Consider the following 17,834-nt stretch of genomic DNA (forward strand, 5'->3'; position numbering starts at 1 on the left):
ATTCCAAGTTGTAAAGTTACAGACAGTCACTTAGGGGGCTGTGCTCACTTCCCCTGCAGTCAGAGGCAGTCTTGATATTGAAGGAGGAGGTCCTAATGATTCTGGTCAGCAAAAGGTCCTATTCATTAATATTTGAAAAATGCCATAGATCAAAACTAACCACAAGTTCTACTGATATTGGTGGAATTTATTTCTGTGTAAAGGTTGTAGGACTGGGTTATTAGAGATTAGGAGGGTTGATACAGCATGGTGGGTGCAATGACAAAATGGCTGCCACATTTTTTAAAATGTGTTGTTTCTTTCCTTTATTGTATCAGCGCAGAATTCATGGCCAGGTTAGCATAATAAACACATTTGGCAGTAGAAACTTGCTGCAGAGTGCAATTCTAAGGACACTTTCCTGGGAGTAAGCTACCATCAAATAAATTTTCTATGAGCAGTCTTTGAAAATATGAACACATGACATGAAAAGCAGCTGTGATTCTAAAATAGTGTGTTCGCGCCTTTGAAGACAGCTCATAATTTTCTTTTTTTTTTTAAAGGAAAAACTATATATTCCTGGAATCAGCAGGATGAGCTACAACCAGGTTCTTTTGGGTCTGAAAAGGTGCCCAGGATCAGAGCCTGCAGAGCAAACATCTTGGGAAAACCTTAAGCTAAAAGTAGAAGGCACAGAGAATCCCTGCAGCACCACAAAATGTCGGGTGCTAGTGGCAGATGAAGCTAACAAGAGAGCTTTAATGGTTGAGCGGGAAAAATAAGATGTCTCCTCTGCTCCTGAGCTCCGCACAGCAAGAGGACATTACTTGCAAATGACTTGGGGGGAAAAGTTGGTAGTTTTGAGTCCTCAAAAGAGGATGGCTTGAGCAGAAATAAGGAGTCCTGAGGACATCTTGGGGAAAAGGCTGTGCGAAGTTCCTCCCCGAGATGCTATTTTTTGCATCCTCAGTATGTTTAATTTGTGATGTGCAGAGCGGACTGTTGATTGCCTAGGCAAGCCTTACCTCATCAGATCTGGGAAGCTGAGCAATGTTGACTCTGGTTAGCATTCGGATGGGAGTCTAACAGAAGGAGGCAATGGCAAGCCACCATGTTCCTCTCTTGCCCTGAACACTCTCACACCAGTTCAAATGGGCATTAACTGGTATTTTGAGTCCAATAGCATGAGTTAATTACTTCTAAATAAATGTTTTACACTAATTGCCTTCTGCAATTCTTGTACAGCTGGAGTGGGGTACAGTGTTCCAGATCAACCTCATTCTTTTTATAATAGTGTAATGACTTCAATAGTAATGTTGTATAGCTTCCAAGACAAATGTGATGCAGTCCACTGCCTATGTCTAGCATCATATTTCTTCCCTCACTTGGCACAAGAGGAAGACAAGTGAGAGCATATGTAGAGATTATGTCCCCACCATTTTTGAGGATTATAAATCCATATATCATTTCCTTCCCAGACATGCCCTCCTGGTGAGAAGAGGTGTATATCTCGCTCAAAATGTCAAACATTGGAGGAAGATACAGACTCCACACGTAAGTTCCTGGTGAGTCAATTCTGAGTGCCCTATCTCAAATCTTCACCACAATCTTACTGTCTCAGACTCATTTGCTTGTTTCACCTTAAAGTGAGAAGCAACATCTTTCCCCAACATTCTCCACAAAGAAGTACCTTCATCTTCTAATTCAAATAGACCATTGGTTCCCAACCAGGGGGACATGGCAGAGCATTTCAGAGTACTTGAAAAAATACATAATGAGTTTTCTAACATGGGGGTACAGTTTTAGGGAAATGGGTTGCCAAGGGATACGCAAGTGAAAAAAGTTTGGGAACTACTGAAATAGACTACTTTTATCTTAGCGTCTATTCTTGTCCCCACACCCCAAATTCTTCAAACCAGCATAATACTATAGCCCAGGAAGTCTACCTATTGATGCCCATGGTTTTAAAGCAGGGGTCTGCAACCTGCGGCTCTGGAGCCGCATGCGGCTCTTTCAGCCTTATACTGCAGCTTTATGTGGCCTGGAGGTCGGAGGGTACCATGGGTGTGTCCCTCCAGCCCTCCAGAGCAGCGCTGGAAGGAAAGGTGAGTCGAGGGGCCGAACCAGAGGCAGTTCCGTGCATGAGGGCACCGCTTTTCGCGTCCCCTCCACTCACCTCTCCTTCCAGCACTGCTCTGGAGGGCTGTAGTCCAGGCCGCAGACGCCATAACCCCCGGACTCCACAGTGCAGGCATAATACTATAGCCCAGGAAGGCTATAGTATTATGCCTGCATAATACTATAGCCCAGGAAGTCTACCTATTGATGTCCATGGTTTTAAAGCAGGGGTCTGCAACCTGCGGCTCTGGAGCCGCATGCAGCTCTTTCAGCCTTATACTGCAGCTTTCTGTGGCCTGGAGGTCGGAGGGTACCATGGGTGTGTCCCTCCAGCCCTCCAGAGCAGCGCTGGAAGGAAAGGTGAGTCGAGGGGCCGAACTAGAGGCAGTTCCGTTCATGAGGGCACCGCTTTTCACGTCCCCTCCACTCACCTCTCCTTCCAGCACTGCTCTGGAGGGCTGTAGGCCAGGCTGCAGACGCCATAACCCCCGGACTCCACAGTGCAGGCAACTGCCTGCTCCGTCAGCCAGAAGGGGTTTCCCTGTCCGGTGCCTCTGCCTCCCAGCGCTGGAAGGAAAGGGGAGGGGCAGAACCGGAGGCGGCTCCATAGATCTTTGGGGATGTGGAAAACAGGTCCAAATGGCTCTTTGGGTGGTAGAGGTTGCTGACCCCTGTTTTAAAGGCATCCTTAATGATGTAAAATGTTACTCCCAATCGTCACAACAAATAGAATTATCATACTGTTCCTTTTTAAAAAAATCATTATTTGGATAGAAAATACACTTGCAAATCAATTATAATAATCTGGAGCTGAAACCGAAACCAATTTGTTCCAGTTCCAGTTAGAAAGAAAAATATTTTTCCACATACCACCTTTTGATATCATATGTTTTTCCATTATTGCTGTGGAAAACATATCTTTAATGACATCAGTGTCTAGTAACATTATTTCCTTTATTTGAAATAATATTTGAAATAATATTTTAAAATAATATTTTATGAATATTTGTACACTATCTGCAGTGCAATTCTGTCCACAGTTAGCCCTCTAAAAGCTCATTGAAAGCAAAGTACTACAGAAACAATCCGAAACAGATCTACTCTGAAGTAAGTCTCGTGTTATTCAATGGGGTTTACTCTCAGAGAAGTGTCTTTAGGATTTTAACCTTAAACTGTTCTGTGCAGGTTTGTCTGTAAATTGCTAAAGTGGAGGGAGTGGACAAATCTTTTGAGGAACGTCCAAATACAAAATCTTTATATGCCATTCAGTAATGTGAAAGTATATGAAGGAGCACTTCTTTAGTGAACTTTATTTCTGATTAACTGAGCCTGTGTAACCTCAGCTTGTGGGTTCTGTGGGGCAGTACTTGGAATGAGTTGCAACAACAATTTTTAAACAACAAAATGGTTTACTTTTCTTTACAATTAACACTTTTAAAACATCAACATTTAACGTTACAATTCAAGGTCCTGTTCAGGTTGCATTTCAAGTCCTTCTATTTACAGTCTACTGATATTGCCAAGTCCAAATCTTCTTTGCAAGTTGGCTAGCTCCTGAAGACTCCAAGGGCTTGATGAACAGGTTGCAACATGATGAAGGTCTCCAGGAGAACTCTCACCCATTACAACCACAAAAGAAACCCTTAACAAGGTGTTAAGGGCTTATAGAAATCAAGGTCCGAGTCTGGTAGCCTTGTTCTTCTGCAAAAGAGCTCTTTCAGCCTCTCTGCTGCTCCGAGTCTCCACCCCTTACTGGGCCAACCCATTCTGGGCATGGGGGTTACACCTGCATCACACTCTTACTGTTCTCAGAAAGAAGCATGTTCTGCACTTTCAAATAATAAATTAGACATATAAATTGATCTCATTCCCAGAATTAGGGTATTTTTATTAATGAGAAATGGAATAATTTCTGTTTTCAAAATCAACTGATGCATTTGTAAGTAATATTTTTAAATTTGGATTACTTTGTATTTACACAGATAAATACATTTTAGGGTAAGAAAAAATACAGGGCAAATTCCCAAACGTTCTTAGAAATATAACATAACAGGAACAACTCATTTTATTTACATCCCGCCCTCCTCTGGCAAGGCCTCTGATCTTATTTATTTAACATTCAGCAAAGACGGTATTCGTAAGGTGTTCCAAAATTAGGTACAATAAACCAAGGGAGGGGGTGGAATGGTGCAACAGGCCATATGGCACACAGACATGGTATGCAGAATCTCCACCATGTAGTCTGTGTATCACTGCATGGATAGAATCTTCCTGTGAGCAGCTTAAGCTCCAAGTGCAAAGCCTCCCCAGCAAGACAGTTGGGATCGACCTCTGAAATTCTGATCTCATTTGGTTCTATTTGGTTTCACAGTGTGCATACAAGTCGTCCCTTTCTGCACAGCACAAATAAAACATCTTGAGGATGGGGGGGGGGGGAAGTGTTTTGGAGAGGAATTCCACACAGATTATTCCCCCAAACATCCTCAACATGTTTTATTTCAGCTCAACCTGGAGTTCTTAGACAATGCTAAATTAGCAATTCTTTTTTTCCGGGTTGAAGACATCTCCTGTTTGCCCTGTGTGAACAAATACATATCTCATCATTAAAACAACAACAACAACAACCCAGGAAAACTATGTATTGCCGGAATTAGGAATAGCTGAGTTGATTTCATGTACCGGTAGTTTATTTACTGAAAAGAAGTCCGGGCACAATGTGTGCAGGCGTATGCAGGGCAAGTTCAGCGAATGGCAGGTGCAACCATTCAAGTTGGCCAGAAAATGAAGAGCACCAATGAAAACGAAAGTGAGAGCTTTACTCATATTTACTGAGAAAAAACCTGCTCTCTCCTCAGATGCTTTATTTATTTTTTTTGTCCTGTCTGGATGAAAAAGGAGGAGATGGGGTTTTTTTTAATACATCCCCAGGACATCTTATTTTGGCTGTGCAGAAAGGGCTTTCTATTGTATGTCTGTAAACAAGTGAAATAAAATAATTACTCCTATTGGAATTGTTAGCATTCCCTGCCAAGGAATTTTCAAAAATATTAATTATAAAATAGATAGCCCATCAATCACATTTTCAAAAATAACTGGGGAAGGGGGGGAGGGTAAATCCCACAAATTGAGACACTTTTACTTGCACACAACTGTCTCTGCAAGAGAACTTTCCAGCGTTCACAAGTCAGCCCAAATGGTTTCTAAGAAAAAGTTAACTGGCCAGCCTATTAATAGCTCTTAAATAGGCACAGCTGAATTGTAGGTTATGCAACTAGCAATGAGGTGATATACTTCTTCAGTATAATCTTTTAGTTTTCTGCAGGTTGAGTATCTTGCCAAACATTGCATACTGGATTAAGCAACATGTAGTCATTTGATTAGCTACAGGGTTCTTAATTTAAACCACAGTTGCTTTCCAGCCAGGCCATTCCACGTTTCTCCTTTTTAATTGCTTGCCAAGCTCCATCTACTGTTCTTGACCATGTACTGCATCTTGTGGCGCTTCCAATCCATAGGATAAATTTTAAAAAGTAGCTCTGTGCTGGAACTTTCACAATCTATTGAAAACCTCACTTTCATTGTTTTAAAAAAATGCTTCCCATTAGAGATTTTTTGGGAACAAGACAACTGTAATTTAAAAAAGCAGTAAGAACAAAATATTATATTAGTGTTGATGCTGCATGTTGGAAATGAATGATTTCAGAATGGTTGGGATTTTATGTAAGTAATACAAACAAAGAAAACTGGCATGGTGTAGTGGTTAAGAGCAGTGGACTCTAATCTGGGGCTTGCTTCCCCACTCTTCCACGTAGTCAGCTGGGTGACCTTGGACCAGTCTCACTCACATGGAGGCACGTAATGGCAAACCATGTCCGAACATCTCTTGCTTTGAAAATTCTACTGGGTCACTGTAAGTCAGTGTGAGTTGATGGCGCCTGCGCGCGCGCACACACACACACACACACACAGACAGACTGATTACATGATGTGTGATATGGAAAATGGAAAATATTGTAATTACACATTATGGTAGCTGATTATCCGAGCTCAATAAACATGTCAGCAAAAAATTTTTTGACCTTGAAGATGGATGCATTCTTATAGTATATTTATTTGCTACAAAATATGTGACATCTTTGGCCAGTGCAAACATGTTGATTTGCAATTTAAAATACCAGAGGATCTCCGTCTTTGATGGATTCAGTTTTAACCTGCTCTGTTGTAACCATCCAGCAACCGCCTCCAAACAGTGCTGTAGAGCTGCTGGGGCGATGACTGCCCCCCCCCATCAACAGAATGAGCTGAGTGTCATCAGCATACTGGTGACAAATCAGCCCAAAGCTCCGCACCAACTGAGCAAGGGGTCGCATGTAGATGTTAAACAACAGCGGGGACAACAGCGCTCCCTGAGGCACACCGCAATGAAGCGGGCACTTCTGGGAGGCTTGATCCCCGCACCACACTTGCTGACTCCGGTCCCGGAGAAACGAGACAATCCACTGAAGGACAGTGCCCCACACCCCGGAAGCGGCCAGGCGGTGGGCCAAAAGGTCGTGATCGACCATATGAAACGCTGCGGTAAGATCCAATAATACCAGCAGCGCCGATCCGCCTCGGTCAAGTTGTATGCGGAGCGTATCTGTGACAGCGACGAGGACAGTCTCCGTCCCATGCCCAGCACGGAAGCCGGACTGGAAGGGATCGAAAACCCGTATGTCCTCCAGAAAGCCCTGAAGCTGCTCCAACACCACTCTCTCAATTACCTTCCCCAGAAACGAAAGATTCGAAACGGGTCGGTAATTGGCCAGATCTGCTGGATCTAACGATGGTCTTTTCAAGAGTGGGCGGACCACTGCCTCCTTCAACCCACCCGGAAAGACTCCTTGCGCAAGGGAGCCATTGATGATTTTCAACAGGTGGGGTCGTAGCTCCCCCTGGCAAGCTTTAATAAGCCAGGAGGGGCACGGATCCAGAGGACAGGTAGTAGGTCTAACAGCAGCCAGGACCCTGTCAACATGGGCTTCGGAGAGCAGGGAAAACTGGGCCAAACAAGGGCCAGAAGACGGCAAGGGAGCCTCTAGTTCGCTAATTGTAGTCAACGTAGCCGGAAGGTCTTGGCGGAGCGACGCGACTTTATCTGCAAAAAAGCTCATAAATGCCTCACAGCTGATCGCCAATTGAGAATTTGTAGAACCTCTAGATAATGAGGTCAAAGACTGAACCAAACGAAACAATTGAGCCGGGCGAGAGCTAGCAGATGCGAGAGAAGAGGAGAAGAAAGCTCTCTTCGCCTCCTTCGTCGCCATCTCATAGGCTTTCATAAACATCCTATAAGATGTTCGCGCAGCTCCGTCACGAGATTTCTTCCACACTCGCTCTAGCCGTCTGAGCTCCCGTTTCATATGGCGTAGCTCCTCGGTATACCACGGAGCTAGCCGAGAACGGGGGCGCAGAGGACGCCGGGGGGCAACGACCTCGATGGCATCGGAAAGCCGGGCATTCCAGTCTTCCATTTGCTCATCGAGCGTGCCAGCGGGTTCAGGGTCCCGCAGAGCATTCAGGAAACCAAGTGGATCCATAAGTCTCCGCGGGCGGACATAAATCAGTCCGTCGCCTAGACAGGGGAGGCATGACAAGTCCATCTGGACCTTCAGGGCATAATGGTTTTCAGTGACAAGTCATGCAAATATTGTACTAACGATATTTTTCAATGTCCTGCTCGAAGTTTCAGCAACAGCAAGGATTGCTGATTGAGCCCTGCGTAAATGCATCTTTGAATTTTGGGGTAACATGTTTGTTTCTAGAAAATAAACGAACAAAAAAATTGCGCTCCTGGAATGAATAGGATGTTGCCATACACTGGAAAATCCTGACAGTTGGGATAGTTAGGATTTTAACTAAATAGTGTTCATGACAGAAGTTGACCTGTTTTAACATGCAAAAATTCTAACTAGGTGATAGATTTTAAAAGTTGTGTGAAGTCTGCCTATAAATATCTGCTATTGCACTGTTCCCACACCATCTCTCCGGTCAGCTGAGGGTGGCCACTTGATATTGTCCTTCATGTGTCAGATACAAATGTAGAAGTTATTTAGAAAGTTGCTTTTCCCTGGTCACACCCTGGCCTTGGAAGTTCCTTCCCCCACAAGTTTGCCAGATTTGAGCCTGTATGGCATTTTTATTGCGGTAGATATTTAGGGGGTGGGGATTATTTGTATACAGACTGTGAACGTAAATTAAGACTCTGGGACATATCATATGATACATTTTCATATTAGGGTGAAGACAGACATACATTCTGAAGTGCAGTAGGAGACTTTTGAACACACATATATTACATTCTAAGGTGTTTGTTTTCAGGGTGGGGACTGCATATGTATATTCAAACCTCTTCTATCACATCCTCATGTTATATATTTTGAAAATATTTTTTGAAAAATCCTGTAGGTTTCATTGAATTTATACAATGAATTAGGGTTGTAAGTGTAGCCAACTAGCTAAACTATTAAATAAACAATCATCGACTTGTGTGGTGGAAATCACGTTCTTCTAACAAGGGGATTTGAAAATCACAATGGTTGTAAGCAAAAGCTTTTTCTAGACTTGTTCCTATACAAGGAAGATTATTAAAGTTGTAAAAGGGCTACTTCGGTTTTCTCACCATAATAAACTCATTGGAGAAGCAAACAAGATTTGCAGCAACCATTAAGTAATCATTTAGAGGCCCATGGCTTTTACAGATTTGCAAAGAAGACAAAAGAGGGGAGGGAAACTTTTCAAAAGAAAAGATAAATCCAGTTTTGTGAATCAGGAATAATCTGTTCATAATTGTTCCTCTGTGAATAATTTTCATGGTTTTCCCTTTTTTGGTAGCTGATACCTAATCAATAGAAAACATATTTCAGACACAGTTTTGACATATTTTCCATTAATATTTGTGGGCAGTGCGGTTTTTCTGGGAAGCTTTTCTGGGAAGAAAAGTACATGGTCTTAAACTGGGTTACTGTCGTGTAAATATGCATGAGATTGCAGTGTGCTGAACTCTGTGTTGAATTAGGACCAATGCATTTGTAGAAAAAAGAGAGTTCTAGAGGCAATAAATGTTTTGTTATTTTTTTTTCAACGCCAAGTATAATTTTATTGCCCTGTCCTGGATGGCCCAGATTAGCCTGATTTTATCAGGTTTCAGAAGCTAAGTGAGGTCAGTCCTGGCTGGGCGGTTGGCCACCAAGCAATAGTAGGGTTGCTATGCAGAGGAAGGCATTGGCAAACCACCTCTTGTTAGCCTCTTTCCTGAAAACTCTATGGTTTGCCATACGTCAGCTGTAACTTGACCTCACTTTTCTTTTTAAAAGTTAATACAGGAAATACACACACAACAGACACATCATATTACTGGCTTATTTCCATTGTAGTTTTAAAGCAGGCATTTCTATGTATCATGACAAGGGCTTACAATGGCCCTTGAGCAGCTGCCAATTTCCAAATGAAAAATTAAAATGAAACAATTTTACTAGGTGCCCATTAATACACATAATCAGCCCCTTATAGTCATCTTCATTTTGTTCTGTATAGTGAGTGGTTGGCTTATGCCTGATTTGCCCTGCTGTATTTGTGCCTGATCCCTGCCAATCTGTTTGACAGACAGAAAGACCAGCTGAAGCTGGAAAACACCAACCTGTTCCAGTGAAAGAAGGATTTCTTCTCTTCCGCTCCTGCTGGTGCATAAAATTTGAATGCTCACTGTTGGTTCCTGCTCTACTTTGTCCAGGAATAAGGACCTATAATACTAATCATTTGATTATTTTGTCTCCCTGTCTCTTTAGTCTGTGTGCAGAGCATGCCATAAGCAAAACTGGATCAGATTTTGATGAAGGTGGACTGAAAATTGGGAGGAAGAACATTATGACAATTTGAGATAAGCCGCTGATACCACATTACTGGAAGAAAAAATGGCGAAAGCTTGAAATGATTAGTGCTGAAAGTTAAAGGAGAAAGTGCCAAAGCAGAACTACAGCTGAACATTACGAAGACAAAACTACTGGAGAATTACTCAGCTTTGGATGGACAATGAGGAGATTGAAAGTGTTTAAGACTTTCTATTGCTTGGCTCCATCATTAACCAAAAGGGAGTATGCACCCAAGAAAATCAGAAGGAGATTGAAATGAGGAAGGGCACACATAAAGAAACTTGAAAAGATACTTAAGTTTAAGCATGTGTTGCTGGCAACCAAGATGAAGTTAATTGAACCAGAGTATTCCCTATATATGGGTGTGAACCCTGGACAGCTGACCGTAAGAAAGTAGATTCCTTTGAAATGTAGTCTTAAATGGGAATATTAACAGGTACTATGGACCGCCCCCCCCCCCATGCCCTAAAAAACCCCCACACTAATAAGTGGGTTGTAGATCAAATCAAGCCTGAACTGTCCCCAGAAGCTAAAACTGTCATTCTTTGGTCACATAATGAGAAAATAAGAGTCACTGAAAAAGATAATAATGCTAGGAAAGGTTGAAGGCAGCAGGAAAAGAGGAAGACCCAACATGAGGTGGATGGACTCAATAAAAAAGCCAGGACCCTCAGTTTGCAATACCCAAGCAAGGCTGTTAGCAACATGATATTTTAAAGGACACTGATTCATAGGGTTGCCATGAGTTGGAAGCAACTTGATGGTTCTTAACACATGCATAAGAACCAGAACAGTAGACTTTTCCAACGAAGGTTTAAACAAATCTTCTTTCCCCCACATACTATTAAACACAGATACTCATACTAAAATGTTTCCTGGGAGATAGATATCAAATATATTTGGTGTATACACACACACACACACACACAAAAGACACACCAATCAAAATCACAACAATTCATGGCGAAGAGTAGATTGGGAGGCTTTACATTTTGGGGAAAAAAGGCAAAAACTGCCAATTTTTTTTGCAGAGATCTGATTTGAAATACTTTAAGTATAGTGGTTCCTTTACAGGAAGTGTCTCAGAAAAAAATGATTACTATACTCTGTTTCACCAAAAGCAAAAACCAAAATTGCAACTTGAGCATTCTAAAACAAAGACAGTCCAGCATGTGGGAAATGAAGTTACAATTTTTTTGTTTTTTTTCTCTTTTGGGGAGACAGAGTATACATCATAAGCATTATTTTTAACACAGATATTATTCTTCTCTTTCAGGCTCTGGTTGAAGTTCTCCTTCCACAAATGCATGATTATGGTACTAATAAACTAAGAAACATGGTATATGGCTTTCACAAAGTTAACTATCAGGGCTTAAAGTTCACTAACCGTGAGACTTGCTATTAGAACGTAGCAGAGTTCATCAGCTCGGTTCCTTTCTTTCCTCAGATTTTTTTTCTGTACACACTAAGATATTTTCTACATGAATTCCAAAATCACAAGATGCCCTTTTCTGCATCTTTCCTCTCCTCTCCTCAACTAACATGCAATATATTGATAATACATTGGAAAAAAACAATTGTGATGTGATCACACATATAATGTCATCATTATATGTTTTTGCTGTGGTACGTTGCTGTGAACCATACATTTGGTAAAATGCTCCTTTAAAGGAACGATAGTAATTCCATCACATTATTTTTTTTTGCTGCGCTTCATCTATATGTGTGTTGGCATCAGTCATGGAGATGGGTCGAAATACACTAATGAACTGAAGGGATGGAAAACTCTGGCAAATTCTGCCTGCCCAGTGCTCTGTGTAAATGTTGAACCTAAAAAGTGGCACCATGAAGGATTTCTTATGCATTGTTTCTGGCAATCCGGAATTGCCAATTCACTTCCAGTCATAAGCTGAATTCATGTAAGGAAGCATACTTGTGGGCTACTGTGAGTTTGAATTCACAAACCATGGTTTTTGATCCTGGGCGGATTCCACAAGGGCCAAAAACAGGTGTGAAAACGATGTAAAAGGGTTTAAAACGGTGTAAAAGGGTTTACATCATTTTCACACTGTTTTCACACCACTATTTTTGGCCCATGCGGAATCCGCCCTGATGTCTCTCAATGGAGATACCATGGTTTGCGCTAACTAGGTTTTCCTTGATTGCCGAATTGACCATCTATAATTATGACCATCACATCGGCCTCCAGAGGCTGCTGTGTCAAGGAGATGGGAGTGAATTTATGAAGCTCAATCTCAAAAGGGTAGGAAACAGCTACATACAGGCAGCTCTGTGCCATGGTTTCTTGTTGTATGTTTGAAAGTTCAACCTACAGTTCTGCTTCTAAATTGTGATTAGCTTAAACGTTGTTTGGGTTGACGCTTGAATAGAGTCAATGGGGTGAATCTGGACTAAATTAGCAATTTCCACTATTTTTGCTTTCCTGCTGCAGACCAGCCTCACGGTGGTCTTCAAGGTCTCCTGTTCCACAGTTCTAGGGGAGATCCATGGGCTGCAGAGGGGGCAGGGAGGCAGGAAAGTTCCATTCAGCTGATGGGAAATTTAGTCTGGATCCACCCGAAAATATTTACTGCCTGCTCATTAAAGCTCAGCCCAGGTGACCATTCAGGACTGGTCAGCATTCCACATTTAGGGATTACCCTCATGCACAGGAACAGGCAAAAGAAAACACAAGAAAACAAGTTCTCCGTTCCACATTTGGCATGAGAAACAATCTGCATTTACCAGCTCAGATTTTCTAGCTTCCCATTCACTGGGTTGTGTTCTGAATATGTGGGAGCTGGCAACTGCAACATTACCATTTATCATACCACCCTAGGGTTACAACAAGCCCTCACTGCTCACTGGTTTGGTGCTGACTGGGACGAAATGAGGAATAAGAGGATGGTTGCTGTTCTGACAGCATGATGAGCTCTATAAACATGGACTGGCTAGTGACTTATGCCTTCATTTGCTGTTCTGTTTTTGAGCAAGAATGAGAGAGAAATTGTTTAAAATAATTAAATCAGTATTTAGGCTACTTTTCTCATGTTCACATGTGTGAGAACTTCCCTTCCATTATTAGTGATATTCTGAAAAGTTTACTAAGGAGAGAGTTTCACTGATTTCTGTCACATTATCCTAAAGGAGCATCGAGATTGAACCCCAGGGAATTCAAACCATGCTGTGATTCCTTGAGAGATTTTCAGTGGTTTAGTTATACCTTAACGAGGTGCTTTATGTCTCACTTTTTAAATTTAGGTTAAATAATAGATACTCCAGGCTAGCCTGATGATCTCATTAAGTCTGGAAGCTAAGGCTCGTTCTGCATGGGCCAAATACAGCGGTGTGAAAACGGTGTGAAAATGGTGTAAAAGGGTTTAAAGCGGTGTAAAAGGGTTTATACCATTTTCACACCACTGTTTTTGGCCCATGCGGAATCAGCCTAAGGGATCACAAAGAAAGTCTTGTGTTGCTATGCAGAGGCAAAACACCTCTTGCCTCAAAAACCCTAGGAATCGCAATGTCAGCTGCAACTTGATGGGAAAAAAGGACATGTCCTCTCCAGAAGTTTAAAAGCACATCATTTCTACCACATGACAGCTTCCATTTTTCTTATTTTGTTTCAGATAACCCACTTTATGAGGAAAGCCTTTCTGCATTTATTGACTTGCTACCAAACTGTTCTAGCTGTTATTTTAGTTTGCATCTACCTTGAAAATAAGAAAGACAGATGTTTGTTTACCTGTCATGGCATTTGAATCCTGCTTTCCCTACAAATTGCTCAGGATAACATCCATAAGTCTTCCTCCCCTTATTTTATCTTCACCCCAACCCTGTGAGGAGATTACACTGAGATCCGGTGACTGGCTGCCCTGTAAACTGAAATGATGAGCAGAGATTCAAACCCAGGTTTCCCGGGTCCTAGACTGACACATATTCTGAGAGGATTCTTTGAGAGAGGATATTTCTGTATATATTCGGAGAGGATTCTTCTGTGCTTGCACATTTCAGGCCTGCCACCAATAGCTAGATTGCAAACTTTGTGCTGAAACCCTCCCTCAATTCTATTCATGGCACCAGCCTCCTCAAAAGCCTCTATTCCCGTCATTTAATATATAACAGTTCCTGCAAACTTATGGCACTCTTTAATCCAATACACTTTGGCCCTCAAGACATGTGAGGGGGGATATCAGGAAAAGGTTTGTCTGTGGAAAACAAAGGGTAACTGTATATCCAGTTTCTCATAGGGCTGCTACCAAGCCGTTGAAGAATTCTTCACTGAACAGTAATCAAGTACATTTAAACAGGAGGCTGTGAGACAACTTCAGATTTAAAAAATATCTGTCACTCATTGTTAGAAAGGGCAATGTTCATATTTTTTCTTATTCATACGTCTAATTGCACTAGAGCCAGTATACTCTCCTAGTAAGTGTGTCCTGAATTCTCAGCTCTGCCATTCAACACACAAAACTTCAGGTGGTTAACAGTGAAATCCTGAGCAGAGTTTCACCCTCCTGAAGTCAAGGAAGTCAGTGGCGTAATTCTGTTTAGGACGGCACCATAAACAACCAATAAAAGTTTGTGACCCTAACTTTAGACATTTTGTTCCCGGTGTATCCTTTGGATACTTCTTTTGGTACTGAATTCATGCCTTTTGACACTGCTGCCATCATAGCTCACAGCCTTTCTCTATGCATCAGAGAATACGCCTTCCCTTTTCTTTTACATTTAATTTATTCTTGGCACCCAGCCTGCTATTCTCAGGTAGAGAGAACAGTCCCTTTCCTTCTCTGTGCCCACAACTGTTCCCTGCTTTTAGCGCAAAGGTTTTGTCCGATACAGCTTAGAGAACTTTGGCACAATGGCTTGTGTTTAAATAACCCATTGTGGAAATTTGAAACGAAGCCAAGTCAGCTCACCGTGTAGTGGCGTGACCTTCCTGCGTGCATGAGGGTGTCCCAGGTCTTTCTGCCCTTGTGCCTCTTTGCCTTTCCCCAGACCAGGCAGCCTGCCTCCCCGCGTGCGGTCTTTACCAAGTAGTAAGAAGGCTAATTTTAGGGTACTTCATCATAGAGAGCCATGGAAAGGCACGGTGTCATTTCAGAAATCAGCAGCATGTGGCATGACTTTGAGCTGCTGCTGTTTTTTTTCCCCTTGAGTGGAGACAAATTATGGACTCAGATTTATTGGGCTGAGCTTGTCCAGTTAGTGATACTGACCCCGCCCCTGGCAGAGCAGTGGAATTCAGCATTCATTCCTTCAAAAAGCAAAACATCCTGGAAATAACCATCGAGACATAGGCTGATTCCGCATGGGCCAAAAACAGCGGTGTGAAAACGATGTGAAAACAGTATAAACCCTTTTACACCGTTTTAAACCCTTTTACACCATTTTCACACTGCTGTTTTGGGCCCATGCGGAATCAGCCATATATTTGGGAGAAGAGCCTGTCTTTCAATCCCTATACTGGCTTCCCATGCAGCGTATTATCTTCACAAACTGTTGCTGTGCCCCCCCCCTCCAAATCTCTGTGGCCCCTTCCGCACACGCAAAATAATGTGTTTTCAAACCACTTTCACAACTGTTTGCAAGTGGATTTTGCCATTCCGCACAGCTTCAAAGAGCACTGAAAGCAGTTTGAAAGTGCATTATTCTGCATGTGCGGAATGAGCCTGTGTTTCCATATCCTGACACATCTCTGCCCAAGACTTTCACTTATCCAGCTCAACTACCTTGAGCAACCTGAAAGTGTCCTGTTCTCTGAAATGACAGCTGCCTGTTCTCCCTTATTGCCTCTTATCTCCGCATCTTCAATCAACCGAACTTGTCTATATGTGGAGCCACTTTTCTCCTACCCGTGAAACAATAATAATTATTATTATTGTCAAGTTGCAACCAACTTATGACAACCCCTCAAGGGGCTTTCAAGGCAAAGATGAGCAGAGGTGATTTGTCATGGCCTTCCTTAAAACCCCTCCTTAAACCCCACGTAGGAGGTTAAGAGCTCATGTATCTAATCTGGAGGAACCAGGTTTGATTCTCTGCTCTGCCACCTGAGCTGTAGAGGCTTAGCTGGGTGACCTTGGGCTAGTCACAGTTTCTCGGAGCTCTCTCAGCCCCACCTACCTCACAGGGTGTTTGTTGTGAGGGGGGGAAGGGCAAGGAGATTGTAAGCCCCTTGAGTCTCCTACAGGAGAGAAAGGGGGGATATAAATCCAAACTCTTCTTCCTCTTCTTCTTTTTCCCATGAAGCTTTTTGTGTAGCTCATGTAAATACCAGTAATTACATTGATGTATATGCTGGCACAATCCCCTTTGCTTCTCCGTTTCCTTGAAATCTGGGGTCACCATAAGCTTGTTGTGACTTGATGGAACTTACATACATATTTACTGCCCCTGTGCCACTGGATTCTGTCTTTCCCTCCTTTCCCTTCTGTTGTCTCTCCATCTGTAAGGTCCTTGGGGCAAGAATTTAGATTTTTGCTTATGTTACTATGTAAAACTCTGTATACATTGATGCTGCTGATACTAGAGGTTTTTCAGGAAAGCCTTTGTGACACCAGATAAACAGGCAAGGATGTACAAAAATGTGTCAAATAAGTGATGGAAATGTGAACATGAAGAAGGGACTTTTTGACACTTATAATGGACTTGTGGAAAAGTTAAGGAACTTTGATGGTCAATATATATAACAATTCAAAATATTTTAAAGATAAATGTACACATGAAACCACAAGCTTATGTATTATGGATAGATCTCTGGAAAGAAAATGTGGATCTTTGGCTGATTCCGCATGGGCCAAAAACAGCAGTGTGAAAATGGTGTGAAAATGGTATAAATGGGTTTAAAATGGTGTAAGAGGGTTTATACTGTTTTCACACCGTTTTCACACCACTGTTTTTAGCCCATGCAGAACCAGCCTTTGTTTGTATACATGACAGCAGCTGCAAGAATATTCTATGCACCGAAATGGAAAACTTCAGCTATGCCTAAAATTGAACAACGGTGAGTGAAAGTTTTCAAGTAGGCTGAGATGGCCAAGCTAACCTCGCCACTTAAAAGAAAACAACTTATTTAGGTTTTTGGACAATTGGAAACCTTGATAGAGTATTTGGATAAAACAGAAAAAAAATTATGATTAGCGGTGCTGAAGGTTAGGGATTGTCAGTATATGAACCAATAGAGAAAAGTGTGATATTTATTCACAGTAGCTCTAAAAATCCAATTTCACCTAGGTAGTTAATGACCAAGTGGTAAAAAATTACTTTTTGTATTAATATTCAGTGCAAAAGAAACTGGGGGTCCTTATGGAAAATGTACTTTATTTTTCAGTGTTTTTTCCCCTGCTATGTGTCCTCTGTGATGTAAAGCCATTGAAGTACTAATATTTTTTTAATTGTCAAAAGAAAAGCTTTTGTGACGTCAGGGAGGTACTCATTTGAAAACAGTTGCCTTCACTGTAAAAAAAATGCTTGACCTGGCACCTCCTCATATTTTGTGGAGCCTTCTCACTGGGGATGCCAGCTCCCAGGTTGGATCTGGGGATCTCTTAGAATTACAGCTCATCTCCATGCTACAGAGATCAGTTCCCCGGGAGAAAATGGATGCTCTGGAGGGGGGGTCCATGGCATTGCACCCCACTGAGGTTTCTGGCCTCCCCAGGCTCCACCCACAAATCTCTAGGAGTTTCCCAACCTGGATTTGGCAACGCTACTCCCCCATCCCTCACAAGGCAGGGGTAGGGAACCTGCGGCTCTCCAGATGTTCAGGAACTACAATTCCCATCAGCCTCTGTCAGCATGGCCAATTGGCCATGCTGACAG

The 17,834-nt window shown here is 42.3% G+C and overlaps 1 protein-coding gene across 1 annotated transcript in view; it reads right to left on the reverse strand.

The window, feature by feature from the left end:
• MYPN (myopalladin) overlaps window positions 1–14,999 on the reverse strand; it is an 81,444-nt gene extending 66,445 nt beyond the window's left edge. The window contains exon 1 of the mRNA XM_048506348.1: window positions 14,930–14,999. The gene's annotated coding sequence lies outside the window, so the exon portion shown is untranslated. The remainder of the gene's footprint in view (window positions 1–14,929) is intronic.
• Between the last annotated feature and the right edge of the window lie 2,835 nt (window positions 15,000–17,834).

This window comes from Sphaerodactylus townsendi, linkage group LG08 (assembly GCF_021028975.2).
Source record: "Sphaerodactylus townsendi isolate TG3544 linkage group LG08, MPM_Stown_v2.3, whole genome shotgun sequence".
In the NCBI taxonomy this organism is placed as follows: domain Eukaryota; kingdom Metazoa; phylum Chordata; class Lepidosauria; order Squamata; family Sphaerodactylidae; genus Sphaerodactylus; species Sphaerodactylus townsendi.